The sequence below is a fragment of the Protopterus annectens genome, chromosome 10.part0 (genome assembly GCF_019279795.1).
Source record: "Protopterus annectens isolate FY-2018-M chromosome 10.part0, PAN1.0, whole genome shotgun sequence".
NCBI classification, from domain to species: Eukaryota; Metazoa; Chordata; order Ceratodontiformes; family Protopteridae; genus Protopterus; species Protopterus annectens.
Genome location: NC_056744.1, coordinates 801,984,052 through 802,000,619, shown reverse-complemented (window position 1 = coordinate 802,000,619; position 16,568 = coordinate 801,984,052).

Sequence of the window (16,568 nt, the reverse complement as noted above, 5' to 3'; positions counted from 1 at the left end):
CTATGCACCCTGGCTAAATAGGGACACCAGAGCCTTACTAAAAGCTAGAGATAAAGCCTGGAAAATCTGGAAAACTGACAAAACCCCTAGCTCCAGACAATACTATCAACAGCTTAGAAACAAGGCCAAGGCTGAATTCAAAATAAACAAACAAAACTATTTTCTTATCACCCAAAGGAAATATTGAAATCATCATCCTCTTTCGGCTTTTCCCGTTAGGGGTCACCACAGTGGATCATCTCTTTCCATTTCTTCCTATCCTCTGCATCTTGCTCTGTCACACCAACCACCTGCATGTCCTCTCTCACCATGTCCATAAACCTATTCTTAGGCCTTCCTCTTTTCCTCTTACCTGGCAGCTTCATCCTTAGCATCTTTTTCCCAATATACCCATCATCCCTCCTCAGCACATGTCCAAACCAATGCAATCTCGTCTCTCTTGCTTTGTCTCCAAACTGTCCAACATGAGCTGACCCTCTAATATACTGATTCCTAATCCTATCCATCCTAGTCACACCGAGTGCAAATCTTAACATCTTTAACTCTGCCACATCCAGCTCTGACTCCTGCCTTTTTGTCAATGCCACTGTCTCCAACCCATATAACATAGCTGGTCTCACTACCCTCTTGTAGACCTTCCCTTTCACTCTTACTGGTACCCGTCTGTCACAAATCACTCCTGACACTCTTCTCCACCCATTCCACCCTGCCTGTACTCTCTTCTTCACCTCTCTTCCACATTCACCATTACTCTGAACTGTTGATCCCAAGTACTTAAACTTGTTCACCTTTACCAACTCTACTCCCTGCATCCTCACCATTCCTCTACCCTCCCTCTCATTTACACACATATATTCTGTCTTAGCCCTGCTGACCTTCATCCCTCTGCTCTCTAGAACATATCTCCATCTCTCCAGGGTCTCCTCCACCTGTTCCCTACTCTCACTACAGATCACAATGTCATCTGTAAACATCATAGCCCACGGGGCTTCCTGTCTGATCTCATCTGTCAACCTGTCCATCACCACTGCAAATAAGAAAGGACTCAGAGCTGATCCTTGATGTAATCCCACCTCCACCTTAAACGGATCTGTCACTCCCACTGCAGTCCTCACCACTGTCACACTACCCTCGTACATAACCTGTACCACTCTTACATACTTCTCTGCCACTCCCGACTTCCTCATACAATACCACAACTCTTCTCTAGGCACCCTGTCATATGCTTTCTCCAAGTTTACAAAGATACAATGCAACTCCTTCTGACCTTCTCTGTATTTCTCCAATAACACTCTCAGAGCAAACATTGCATCTGTAGTGCTCTTTCCTGGCATGAAACCATACTGCTGATCACTAATCATCACCTCCCTTCTTAACCTAGCTTCTACTACTCTTTCCCATAACTTCAAGCTGTGACTGATCAATTTTATCCCTCTGTAGTTACTGCAGCTCTGCACATCACCCTTATTCTTAAAGATAGGTACCAAAACACTTTTTCTCCACTCCTCAGGCATCCTCTGACTTTCCAAAATTTCATTAAACAATCTAGTTAGAAATTCCACTGCCATTTCTCCTAAGCACCTCCATGCTTCCATTGGTATGTCATCTGGGCCAACAGCCTTTCCATTCTTCATCCTCTTCATAGCTGCCCTTACTTCCTCCTTGCTAATCTGTTTCACTTCCTGATTCACTAACCCCACATCATCCAACCTTCTCTATCTCTCATTCTCTTCATTCATCAGGCTCTCAAAATACTCCTTAAATCTACTCAACACACTCTCCTCACTTGTGAGTATGTTTCCCTCACTATCCTTTATCACCCTTACTTGCTGCACATCATTCCCAGCTCTGTCCCTCTGTCTAGCTAATCGGTACTAGTCCTTTTCTCCCTCTTTAGTGTCCAATCTCTCATACAACTCTCCATATGCCTTATCCTTAGCTTTTGCCACCTCTCTCTTTGCCATGCGCCTCATCTCCTTATACTCCTGTCTACTTTCTTCATCTCTTTGACAATCCCACTTCTTCTTCGCCAACCTCTTCCTCTGTATACTCTCCTGTACTTCCTCAGTCTACCACCAGGTCTCCTTGTCCTCCTTCCTCTGTCCAGATGTCACACCAAGCACCTTTCTAGCAGTCACCCTTACTAGTTCTGCTGTAGTTACCCAGCTATTCGGTAACTCTCCACTGCCTCCCAGTGCCTGTCTTAACTCTTCCCTAAACTCCACTTCACAATCACCCTTTTTTAACTTCCACCATTTAATCCTTGGCACAGCTTTCACACTCCTCCTCCTCTTCTTGATCACCAACGTCATTCTACAGACCACCATTCTATGCTGCTTAACTACACTTTCCCCTGCCACCACTTTACAGTCTCCAATCTCCTTAAGACTGGCCCTCCTACATAGGATATAATCCACCTGTGTGCATCTTCCTCCACTCTTGTACGTCACCCTATGCTCCTCCTTCTTCTTAAAATACGTATTCACCACAGCCATGTCCATCCTTTTCGCAAAATCCACAATCATCTGACCTTCTGCATTCCTCTCCTTAACACCATACCTACCCATCACTTCCTCATCCCCTCTGTTCACTTCACCAACATGCCCATTAAAGTCTGCTCCAATCACTAGTCTCTCACCCTTGGGTACACTCACCACAACTTCATCCAACTCACTCCAAAATTTCTCTTTCTCATCCATCGCACACCCAACTTGTGGAGCATATGCACTAACAACATTCATCATTACACCATCAATTTCGAGCTTCATAAACATCACTCTGTCAGACACTCTCTTCATGTCTAAAACACTCTTGGCATATTGTTCCTTTAGTATAACCCCTACCCCATTTCTCCTGCCATCCACACCATGATAAAACAATTTGAACCCGTTTCCTAAACACCTGGCCTTACTTCCCTTCCATCTGGTCTCTTTCACACACAATATATCAACCTTCCTTCTCTCCATCATATCAGCTAGCTCTCTTCCTATACCAGTCATACTGCCAACATTCAAAGTTCCTACCCTCACTGCTACACTCCTAACCTTCCTGCCTTTGGGCATGCCTTTGCCCTCCTCTTCTCCTTCGGCTAACAGTAGCCCAATTTCCGCCAGCACCCTGTTGGCTAACAGTACTGGTGGTGGTCGTTGTTAACCCGGGCCTCGACCGATCTGGTATGCAATTATGAAAAGTTCTCCGCATCAGTAATTTTTGGCAGAAGTTTTACGCTGGATGCCCTTCCTGACGCAACCCTCCCCATTTATCCGGGCTTGGGACCGGCACAAAGAAATGCACTGGCTTGTGCATCCCCAGTGGCTGGGTTAAAGGAAATATTCAAATAGTCCACAAAAATTCTGGCATGCCATTAACTCCCTACTAAAGCCAGGCAAAACCACAACCCCAGCACCCATCTCTACTAACAATACCCTAGACATAGCTTCTCAATTTAATAACCATTTTACTAAACCCATCTTAGCCCTGTCCAGTCAAATAACCAAAAATAGTCTACCTCAGTCACAACCTAACCTATCCCACACCACCCCCTCTTTCAGCCTATCACCAGTGCCCACCTCAACTATCAAAAAACTCCTCCTAAAACTAAAGCCAACCACACTAGCAGATGAGAACATACCTGCTGCATACCTAAAAATGGCTAGTGACTCCCTATCATATCCTCTCTCCATCCTTATCAACCACTCCATACTAGAATCCTACATACCCAAACTCTGGAAAGTATCTCACATCATTCCTCTCCATAAAGGAGGTAATTCTTATGATTTATCCAACTACCGACCTATTGCCATCCTTTGCCCCTTATCCAAAATTCTTGAGAAATGCATCCACTTGCAAGTGATGAGAGTTTTTAACACACACAATCTACTATCTACCACACAACATGGTTTCCATCCACATCACAGCACTACCACAGCCCTTCTATCCTTCACTAATTATATAAACCTTCACAGGAATGATAACAAATATGTATTGGCCATTTTCCTAGACCTCTCAAAAGCATTTGATATGGTCTCCCACGCCATTCTACTAGACTCACTAACATCATTATCCTTCACCTCCTCTACTATAGCCTGGTTCAGAAGCTACTTGTCTGACAGGCAATAATCAGTCCAGTGGAAAGGAACTCTGTCTACACAACTTCCAACCACCATAGGAGTCCCACAGGGCTCTATACTGGGCCCGCTATTGTTCTCTATTTTCACAAATAACCTCAAATGCTCTACACAACATGCCACACTCATACAATATGCGGATGATTCAACCCTGATCTGCTCTGCCTCATCTCCCACCACCCTACATACACTCACTCAAGATACCTTTATCTCAGTAGAAAAATGGATATCTGGGATCCAACTAATTCTAAATCCCAAAAAGACAAAACTGCTACTATTTACTCCTAATAGATAAAAAAAAAACTCTCCTTTACCATAACATCTAAGGACGGCACCACCATCTCCCATTCTAACCACATCAAACTTCTGGGCATTGAAATAGACAATAATCTCCACTTTGATGTTCACATCTCACATACCATAAAACAAGTACACAAAAAACTAGGCTCCCTATACAGGCATAAGTCCTTTCTCTCACAAAAATCAAGAGTCACTCTTGCACAAAGCCACCTCCTCTCAACTCTATTATACGCAGCACCAATATTTACCCAAATCAGACAGTCTGACCTAGACAAACTAGAATCATGCTACAATAAAATAGCCAAGTTTGCTACTAACTCAACCTATAGAACCCATCACTGTGCTGCACTAAAAGAACTAAAATGGCTTGAGCTACCACAGCTACTTAACTATCACCAGCTGGGCACAGCCTACAATATTCTCAAATATCCTGAAAAAAAACCCTCATTATCCAACCTACTTACTATCTATAATGCAAACCGGTACCTAAGATCCAGTGAAAAATCTCTACTCTCTATCACCAAGGCTAAGAATAATGCAGGGAAAGTGCTCTACTCCCACACCATTGCCAGAAATTGGAACTCTCTTCCCCTATCCGTGTCCACTGCCCCCTCCACATCCATATTCAAAAACTCCCTCAAATCGCACCTTCTTAGTACCTGGTTATGCCCTTGTATCACATAACCCTACCCATACTACTATTAACTCCCCAAATTCCTCTCTGATCATATGCTGGAGCTCTGATCCCCTGTAGGCTTGGTCATCTGAAAGGGTACTTTTAACTGTAAAATCTTACTTGATATATTTTCTTTTCTTACCAATGTATGACTGACATTGTCTTTTTACTCATGTTCTATATCTTCTTTTACCTGGAGTGTTTTTATTAATTCTTGTTATATTACTATGCTCAGCATACATTATGTAACCTGTTTTGTGTATTATGCTGGATACACTGTATTTGTATAAATTGATGTTGGAGCTTTTCTCCCCGGGCCTCCGCTGAAAATGGACCTGGTCCAGTCGGAATTTCCCGGTTAACAAATGTAAAATAAAAATAAATAAAATAAATATATCTATACATATATATATTATATATATATATATATATATATATATATATATATATATATATGTGTGTGTGTGTGTGTGTGTGTGTGTGTGTGTCTGTAAAGCAATATATACCCCATGTAAATGCACTTACATGTGCTTACTGGTGTTTATATGTGCTTGACCTGCTTACTAGTGCCTTATTCATTATGACATGGACACTTCACTCCAGTTATCTTTTAATTGATATTTTGCAGGTTATACAGCAGACAGATGTCGCAATATGTTCATGTATGGATTACCAATGGTAAATGGTATGTGATACAGTGGGATTTGATACGGGAATGTCTGTTCATTAGGGGGTTGCTCTAACCAATACACTATTGCTGTGCTGCTTCATTTGCATATATACCCATATACCAATGGCTCCTGGTTCCCCAAACACACACCCCAATGCCTCCCTAACACTGCTGGCATCCATTCTCCAGTCAGATTCACGGTGTATCCACACCACTACACATTGGCCACTCCTTTCTCCTCTAGACCCATCCCATTAGTTGACTCACTCCAAGTATCCTCAGAACTCCCAAACGTTTAGTCCACAAACATTAGTGATGGGAGCGACCAAAAGAAAACTATTCACAATTTTTGGGTTGTCCCACATGGGACAAGCATGTGTTCATGCCAAGATTACACTCTATACTTCATTACATCCTTACTCCCGTTAACATGACACTACAATTAATTAATATGTATGACTATGTGGTAACACACACATTACACATGAGAGCCTAATTATGTATGTGTTCGGCGTATTTCTTTTACAAATAGACCGGTTTAGTAATTGGCATTGCCGTAGCAGGCAAATCACAGGAATGATCCCATGTCCTCACATTTGATTACTGTCAGCACAGCACTGACTTCAGACATTATACACACTTCTGCATTTTAGCAGTTTAGTTCTGTCCCTCTTCTGCACAACCTATTATTCTATCTACTGTCGAGGTTTGTAAGAGCACATTCATGTTATTTATGTCTGCAAATGGAATGAATGTGTTACACAGAATGTACTTCTACATATTGATGTCTGCATGTGTGTATGCATATATACCTTATAACGAACTCGCTGACCTCCACGGGGCTGTCTAGTTAGAACCAGCCCATCCAACCCTGGCAAGCCTGGCTCCATAATTTCAAACCCATAGTTCCTCCACCCCACCCGTGTTCAAAATACATGCATACCTTCCATTGTCCACTTGTTATCGCAGCCATGACACACCTCCACACATTGCCCTCTCCAGAGCGTTAGGGGTCCTACAAGTATGTTGTCCTACCCCATGTATTCTCAGGCTCTCCTACCATTTAGTCCTTCAACATACCTGTCCTTGCTTGTGTAATGGTTGGAAGGCCAAATGGTCTATCTATTCTTGGGTAGTCCCACCAGTGACTACCCCCTGTGTGTAAAGTAGACTTAGCAATTCAACAATGTTACTCCCGCTGGTAATATCCCATCTGTAGTGTGAGTAGCAGTGCTTTGCTCCCTCCTGCCCAGCTTGATATGACATACTCTGACAGCGCTATATAATACTGGGGCTGCTGTTGATTCCCTTCTCATTCCTTTTGTATGCTTTATTGTTACATCATTCTTTCTTCATATATATATATATATATATATATATATATATATATATATATATGTATATATATTATATATCTGTATATACTTATATACATTTCCTATGCTGGGCACTGCTTAGACCCACGCAAGTGCACTCAGACTTGCTTACTGGTACTTATATGTGTTTACTGCTGCTTATTTGCACTTACACCTGCTTACTAGTACCTTATTCATTATGACAGTGCCACTTTGCTTGAATTATATTTAAGTTAAATATCTCATGTGATACTCTTATGTTGGTTTTACGGCAAAATGACATTCATTCCACATGGAAAATGATATGTGCTATTGTTGGGGGCTCGAATCGTAACTGCCTGTTTGATAGGCGGATGCTCTAAACACTACACTATTGACACGTTGATTCTGCTTGTTTTTCTCTATTTGAATGAATATGATGTGTAAGCTACACTTGGTGGAGGACGGCGACACACAGACACTCTGCACTTTGCTTACACCTTCGCTATTGCTGCAATTCGAATGCATAATAGGGACAAGGGGACAGGGAATCTAATTGTGACAGTTCTAGGGACAGGGCTCTACATTCCACTACGTGCTTGTGTGTTTACAACTTTGATTTTATTTCACTGTTCATGGACACTCTTGTATGCTTAGCATACATTTCGGTATCCACGGACACTGACTTACTGACTTACTATTAGGGGCGGGCTCTCCTAGTAGGCATAGTAGATTTTGCAAGTGTCGGGGCATGTTTACGCCTCCGCAGAGCACTTGTACACACCCTGGCACTTGCACACATTTCCTGTGCATGTCAAAGGTGTGGCAGCACGCCCTCATACATATTCATATGGCACTGCTGCGCCATCTGTTGTGAGGATGCTCGTCGCAAGGCTGAAACTGTCCTTGCACCGAGCTTCTTGAATCCCGGGGATTGTTTATTTTTTCATAGATTGTTCTTTCTCTCCTTAGACAATCTTTATTGCATATTTCTACTGAATAATCATATTTTTGAAGTAAAAATCTATAAAATACTTCTTCCTCAGATATCATTCCTTTTCATACATTTATTCCATTTTATATTTGTTTTTAGTCCTTATAAACTCCATAGTCCTTTTATCAAAAAGGCCTACAAACAATGTGTTTCAAAACACGTCAGCAAAACATTCATTTTCCAGCTGAGTGATAGCATGTAAATCCATAGGAAAAAAAAGTCTAAAGACTTTACAATATAACCTCACCATTTATATCTGTCCATTTTTATCCATTTCTTGTTCTGCTATGAATTACAGGTTTAGTTGTCTGTGAAAAATCTATTTTCTTTTTTTTAATCCCAGATGTTACTGCAACACTCACATAAGTAAGTTTTGGTTGTGTTACTGAGTGGCTTTCTGGCTCATTCTGTCTTTCTGCTGCCTATTTCCCAGCTTCTCAGCCTTCCACATCATATGTTTCAGCATCCAAGCCCAAAGTATGCTTGGGAGTTGTAGTTTCTGTTGTGCACTCACACTCTGTTCTGGAAATCACTTTTCCATTAAATCTCCCCAGGATAAAGCAAACTCATCTGCTGGCTTCTTTGATATCTTTGATGCCAAAAATGTATCTTGTAATCCTCAATATTATAGTGTAAAACTTTCAAACATTTCACCAGTTTTTTTTTTATTTGAAGTTACTTCTTCACCATCTTGGACTCCCCCTCTACAAAGTGTAAGGGAAATTGCAAAGTGCCCTGGACAAATTTTCCCCTAGTCTGTTTGAATACCACCTTGAGTCACCATGAAAAGAGACTATTGGCCTAGTGGGACTAAACAGATTAACAAAGTATAAATAAATATTAAATAAATAAATAGCAGAGTGATCAGATGCTGATAGCACCATTTCTTTTTCAAAACACAAGTGTCTGAATCATAGAAATTCAATCACAGTGTTTCAAAAACTGTGGCTGCCTATTCTAAAGTCATCAAATAAAGAAGAAAGGTAGATACATTTTTTGGCAAAAGGGAAAAAAACTTGGAGCTGATTATAATAAGTAGGTCCAGTTGGCTTGCTTTCCCCACAAAAACATTTATTTTGGACAAATGCAACTATTCATTCATGATCTTGTGATTACCATTTCATGTATTCAGTGTGAAATGTTTGTAGCTTATCAGGAATCATATGCTTCCAGTGTATCTCATCAAATTTACAGCTTGGAGAGGAACCAACTCACCCAGGGAACCTGGTGAGAAATTCAGTGGGATAATAAAGTTAAATGCAAGCACCGACACAAAGAAAAGGAAAGTCTGTGAAAATAAATTCATCTCTCCTGGTAGGTACTTAGCAGAAGCACCTGCAGTGATTTCCAGTGGTTCAACATCAAGGAGTTAACCTTGACCAGATAGAACTCATCCAATTTGCACTCAATGAGGTACAGGGGTGAAATGTTAGCTACTTGACTAAGTGAACATAGATTAGGCAGTGTTTTTGAGTTTGGCAAACAGTTGCACAAAGCACGCATACAACTTATATACTGACCTTGCATTACCAAGGAATATCATTTCACATCCAATCAAGACAAAGAGAGTGACACACTTTCCCTATGAGATAATGGCTCCCAAATGACTGAAAACTGATCCTTCAGTCTCAAATAGCCAACAACACCGCTCCCTGAAACATCACATTGCATAACACTAACACCATTTTTTGTGTGGCACTGCACACCCATGTAGGGAATTTTGGTACCCACATCTCCTTAATTAAATGTACCAGCTCCACAGTCACATGACCATAGGGAAAAGAAAATAACCTAAAAAGGCAAATACCCTATATGCGCTGACTGTGATCTTGGAGGCTTAGTCCCAGTATACAAACACAGTCAGGAAATCATTTCTGGGGACTTAAGGATCTACTAGAGATACATCATCATCTGGTAGGTAAACCACAGGGGAAAATACTTTAAATACTTTAGTCGTACCAGAAACTCTCAAGCAGTATCTTCTTTTACGCATTAGGTATAAGTTCTTTTCACGGGTGACTGGGCACTTACTGTCTGACTTGCTATGATTCTCAAAGAAAGCAAATGGAGGTTAAGAGAATCAAACTCTGTTCTAGAGTACAAAGCTCACTCATAAACTTAGTCCACATAAGGACCAGACAGGTAAGATATATCAGGTTGGTATGCCTCAAACCAGCACCGAGCCTGGTTATGTACATATTAAGGACCTTCAGACAAATGATTTCCTCTTCACTTCTTAAGCCTGTCCTGAAAATTTCAGGTGTACAATTCCTTTGGATGTCAGGCATATGCATACACAAAACTTTCTGTATGTAAATTATAGAGACAAAGAACAGTGGTATGTAATTGGGCTTCACTGAGATATGACTGTCCCCTTCCTAAACTGCCACACACATAGTTCATTTCTCAATACTAGACTAGACTTTGATTTTAGAGTCCCTAAACAGTGGGTACAGAGACATCTATACAAAAAGACACTAGTTGTGCAGCGGCATATACCTCCAAAACTAACAAAGAATTGCAAGTAGTGACGCCATGAAGCAGTAAAATACAAAGTTAGAAGTAATCTGTTACCGTTTCTTACTCAAACTGGAACTCTTACAAGCACATTTGAGTAACATATTTTCAATGGCATAGAAATAATGTGTATGACTTTAAAAGATATAAATATTTCTCAGGTGATGCTTTGCATATTACGTAGTATAAGCATGTTGTTGAGAAGGTAGCTAGCTAATTGCTTCTAGACAAAAACATTAATTTGCTATCCTTTATTATGTTCATCTGCCCCTTCGTAGCAAACATTGTGAAGCCATTTAAATGAATTTTCTAACAAGAGCCCTTGAAAAGCATAAATACACGTCATTGTCTCTAGTTATCATTAATTTGCAAAGATAGACCTTGACAATTATAATTTGTTCATTAAAGTGAAAAGAAAAACAATAATCCATTAAGTAAGGCTTATGAAGAAACTGCGGCAGCCATTCCATCATTTTAGAAGATCAGCTGACTTTGAATAAGTGCCAGGTGTTCACCTTTTGGAATGTACTGCCTCATTGATCAAAATTAAAAAGAGAGAGTGAAAAAGGCAAAAACATTTGATAACTTTTTGTTTTAATAATTACACAAATTAAATCTATGAAATCTACATAATAGCTTCAATTCCTGAATCCTGCCCATGAGAAAGGAACAGTGAAGATATTAATAATGAAATCTATTATATGTTCAGAACTTATCAACCCAACAGATAATGCAGTTGTTCAAACACCATAGTACCTTCGTCTCAACAAAGCATGCATATATTTCTCATTATGTATGCATTGTATTAAAAATTTGATTACTTATTTTGAAGCTACCTATGTTTAGAATTTTTAAAAAAGCTCATGTTTTAATTTAATGGATGGTGAATGAAATAATCTCAGATATGTAAATACTTACAAACATAGGCTAAACCAGATCTGCAGCAGAAGAAAAGGTAATATATTTTGTGCAGAGCAAAGCAGAATAAATAGTTCATCTAGACCATATTTTTGACCATATTTGCAGTTATCAAACAGATGTTAACCAAAGTTATTCACTAACATTCATTATTATGAGTTCAATTACTTAATCAACTAGTGACTGCATTATTTCTGCAAGAAGCTTTAATGATTAGGTAAACTGTACAGTGCACTGATTGTCTTACCCTTTCTGCACATCATAGCAAAAAGGTTGCTAACTAAAATTATATATGTAGCAGATCCCTGCTGATCTGTTGTATTTCATCTATATATGGGTCAGCAAAGGCATCATCAGAGTGAGTATAAGATGTTTTCACTTAATAGATGTACAAAGCTAAAATTCAGACCATACAGACCTTTGAAGAGAAAGGCTTACAAAATGTAAAACAGAACTATTTTATGGTTTCCTTTTTTTTCATTTTATAATAATGTATAGTGCTTGTACTAAGGCCCAAGGTTATAGTTTGATACACACGTCAAATAAGAAATCCATTCAGGACAACTCATCACTGCAGTTTATACATTTGTACTCCTCCGAACCCCGGTACAGGGATGGATACAAATCAAACATATATGACTTCATAGGAATGTGGTTATAAGGCAGTGCTAATCTGTTGTATGACATGACTGTGTGAGTGCACTGTAAATCCTGCATTGTCTGTGTGGTGCATTAAAGAGTGATGGAGAGATTCAAAGTGTTTTAATTGCCCACCTTGGGACTGTATGAAAGGAACTAAGCATATACACTGATATAGATTGATTTAGATAGTTTACCCTTTTACTTCCTTTTTTATAAAACAGTTAGCTTATACCACATTGTCCCTATTTGCAAGGAATATGTAAGGCCCATCACCTGCACACAGTGGTCTTAGTACCTCATTTAATGACCTGGTAGGTCAGCAGAATAAGACCAACAGCCTCTGACTGTACTCAGAAGTACTATGTAAATGCCATGTTTGTGGGGAGTTCAGTGCTGTATGTTGCAGTGTTCCTGGCATGTTTGTGAAAAAAGAGTTTACACAAAGATAGTTCTAATGCTGCAGAATCCCAAAGTAACATTTTGATTTTGCAGTACTATTATTTACTTTCAGTGTCCACATCATGGCTTTTTAGTGAAAAGTTGCTAATGGAATCTTCACACTTCATGGATGCATGTAGACATTAAGAAATGCTAATACCATTCTGATTTTAAACCAGGAATACTCATCTGATGCTTTCATAGGTTATCAGTGCCACATAGTGTTAGGTTAGAGAAAGATATATACATACAATCCAGAGAGGTACAAGACAACATAAAGCTGCAACAAACAGTTAAAACCTGAAACCCAAACAGAGCAAAAAGGCGGGGGGGATTTAATAAAGCCTACAGTTTTTTCCATGTAGGCATCGTGGCACACTGCTTACACGAAAGTAAGCAGGTTTGTGAGCCAGTAAACAAAGCTGGGTGTCATGCACACACACGCCAACATGAAAGTATCCATGTCATGCAAATCACTTCATAAGTAGGTGAATTGCATGCAAATGAGGGAGGTAGAGTGATCCAGCAAGCAGATAGGCAGTCCTGTAGACCCTGTGTTGGTGCCCATAGTGTACACGGAAAAATTCCATGTACAGAATTTTAAACAGACAACAGGGGCTGTAAACGTGTAGTTAGATGAATAGAAATAGCATAGCACAGATATGTGCAAAATTATCCACCATGTGTCAAAACTGTATGGGAAATAATTTTAAATAATTTTATTTTTTTAATGATGTGGGTATGTTTGTGCGGTGCATCACAGTATGCAAGCATGCTTTTATGAAAGATAAAAATAAAAATTAAAGTAAAAAACAAATGTATTAGTATGTGACAGTATGTATTATAGGATCCTGCTTGAAGTATCTACATTGTTGGAATGGTGCTGTTGCCAAAGCGGCAGGGCCTGGAACCATGTAGTTTCCAGGTTGTGTGCACATATCCCTATGCAAATGAGGTGGGGCTGCTGAAAAGCACAAATGGGTATCCGTGTCTGCCGATCCCATTCCTGTAGGCACAGAATTGTGTTGGTGCCCAGAGAAGAGGTAGCTGATATCATTGGAGGAGTGTGCCTCAGGACTCGTAAGCTCATTGGAGCTCAGCTGTGCCTGTTTGCTCTGTGTTGTGCTCGGCTGAGCAGGAAGGTGTGTACAGTTTCTGCTAAGCTTTGTTTACCTTCAGGGTGTGTGTTTACATGTGTTTGCACAGCATGCTGCCATGATGAGCGTGATCATTCATGGTGGTGTGTGCAGTGACTGCTGAGCATTACCTTTGAGGTGCATGCTTGCACAGCACTCCACACTGCTGAGCAAGGAAGGATGTCCAAAAAAAAAAAAAACTGTCTGAGAAAGCCAATGGTATATTAATTACTGATGACCCCTGTTTCAATTATACTAGGGCCATTAACAGTCCGTAATGATGCACTTGGCAGGTGGAATGCATCGTAGGTAGCCAATCACACAGGCTGCACCTACAGCAGAGCATTATAAAGGCTGCATATACCCTATAATCTGATTTCACCCCCATACTCTGCACCAGTAGAGTACAGACTTGAGATTTTTAGCTGAAGGAATGCTAGGGGCTAATGTATGTCAGCTACATCTGTATGTGCTAGAGGCTAATGTCAATGCTGCTGCTGCTGCGGCTGACAATAGGCCTAGGCTGAGAAGGAGAAGAGTGTTCAGGCCCAGGGTAACCTTTGAGGTGCTACATGAGCTGGAGATTGTAGAGCACTACAGGATGGACAGGGGCATACTACAAGAACTCACTGAGCTCTGCTGCCCTCAACTCAGACCCACAGACAACAGAGGGGAACCCATCCCTGTGGAAACAAAGGTATATGTAGCTCTTAGGGTACTAGCTACAGGTACTTTCCAAAGACCAAATGGGGACATGATGGGGGTCTCTCAGTTATCACCATCCATGGTACTCCACCAGTTCCTGGATGCTATGCTACCACATGCCAGTGAGCATATTTATTTTCCCCACACCACTGAGGAGAAGGCCAGCAGTATGCAACACTTCTACCATGTAGCACACTACTCTGAGGTACTGAGTGCCATAGATTGCACTCATGTACACATCAAAGCACCATCTAATGAGGAAGGTAGAATCTATGTCAACCACAAGTTTGTGCGTGTGCTTCATTATGGCATTATCCTGAATGTGTGTGCTGGCAGCCCTGGCAGTTATCACGACTCCCACATCTGGCACACATCACAGCTGGCCATTTACTGGGGGATACTGGCTATGCATTGGAAACATGGAAGATGACATGCATTAGAAATGCACACACACCCATGGAAGAATGCCATAATGAAGCACACGCACAAACTAGGAACATCATAGAGCATATGTTTGGGCTGCTGAATTCACGGTTCATGTGCCTTGATATATCTGGTGGAGCCCTGCAGTACTCTTCAGCCACATATGCACAGATGTTCACAGTATGTGCCATGCTACACAATATGATCCTCTGGAAACAGCTGAAGCAGGATCAGCAAGGGGAAGGGATACGCAGCCCCCCACCAGTGCCTAGGTCCCCCCACAGCCACACCCACAGGGGGACTTGGAGGAGGAAACCCCTGAGGATGTCCCTGTAGGCAGATGTAGGCATGCTCATTATGCCCTGGCCTTGGCCAAGAGACTATGCATAGCACATGCGCTGACAACCTAGGGCCCTAGGACTGACACTTTACTCTTGACTCACATACATATAGTAAAAATGATGCCAGCCAGCCACCACAATCTGTACCTAACCATTTATTGGTTGTCTACTGCATGCATCAGACAGAGTCATCCCTGAACTACAGGTCTGTCAACTGTTGCATTTGCAAGGTAAATCACTCACCTATACACCGCTTGTAAGGGGTACTAGAATATGGTAGCATATGTATGGACCTGCCACATTTATGCAAGGGAATATAGTGGGCTACTGGGCTACTTAGAGAGATCTAACAGCCACTTGGGACAACAAGTACTCTGTCCAGTAGTATGTGCTCCATAATATGCACTAGGTCACATAGCTGGACAGTCCACTGCATTATTCAGGGGAAATGGCAAACAGTGGGGTCACAGGACAGTATCACAAGTGTCTATGCCAGCAGAGCATAGGCTGGTTGTCCCCCACCCCCAACAAATCAGTGTTCCCATACAACTGCTGTAAGAGTAAATCTGCAATGATATATCACCAGACTAGCCAGTTCTAGGTCTGAGGCATAGAACCTGGCCACATGTTGTATGTCTCACATAACGCAGGGGTGACAATGTATGTCTGTATGCTGTTGATTGTGTGAGGAATGACACTTCTCTGGTGGCTGGTGTGGCTCACTGAGCTAGGGACATTAGTATGGGTGATAGTGTTGATGGTTTGAATCTGGCACATCCACATATTTTGCAAGTGGGGTACTTGTATGGTGGTATTCCCACAGACTGTCATACCCCCCAATCCGTTACTGCAAGAAAGTTGGACAAACTCAGAGAGAATTGGGAGACAAAGGGCCAAAACTACAGACAGACATTACACATGCTCTGATGAACCTAGAAAGTGAGTAGTATAACAGTAGGTTGCAACAGAACAGAATAGTTGCAGGATGTAAATACCATCACTTAAATGTGTCATAGTTAGGAAAATTCAGTGACTGCATTATACAATATTTTACCAGAATACCACAAATATATGAGGAACAGACCAGACATATTGGACGAAATGCTGGACATTCCACAAAAACATGTACAGTATTAGGTATGCAGACTGTCACAATGTGTGTGGTGTTACATTATGTGCCCCAGTCACATATTAAGTATAGCACACAGCCTTGGACAATTTCAGGGAAGTGCTGTACTATGGAAACAGATGTAACAGACAGTATCTGCAGCACACAAAATCCCAGACCGGAGTACAGGTAGCTCTGGCCTGGAGTGACCTTGTAAGTACTGACAGTCCCACTGGACA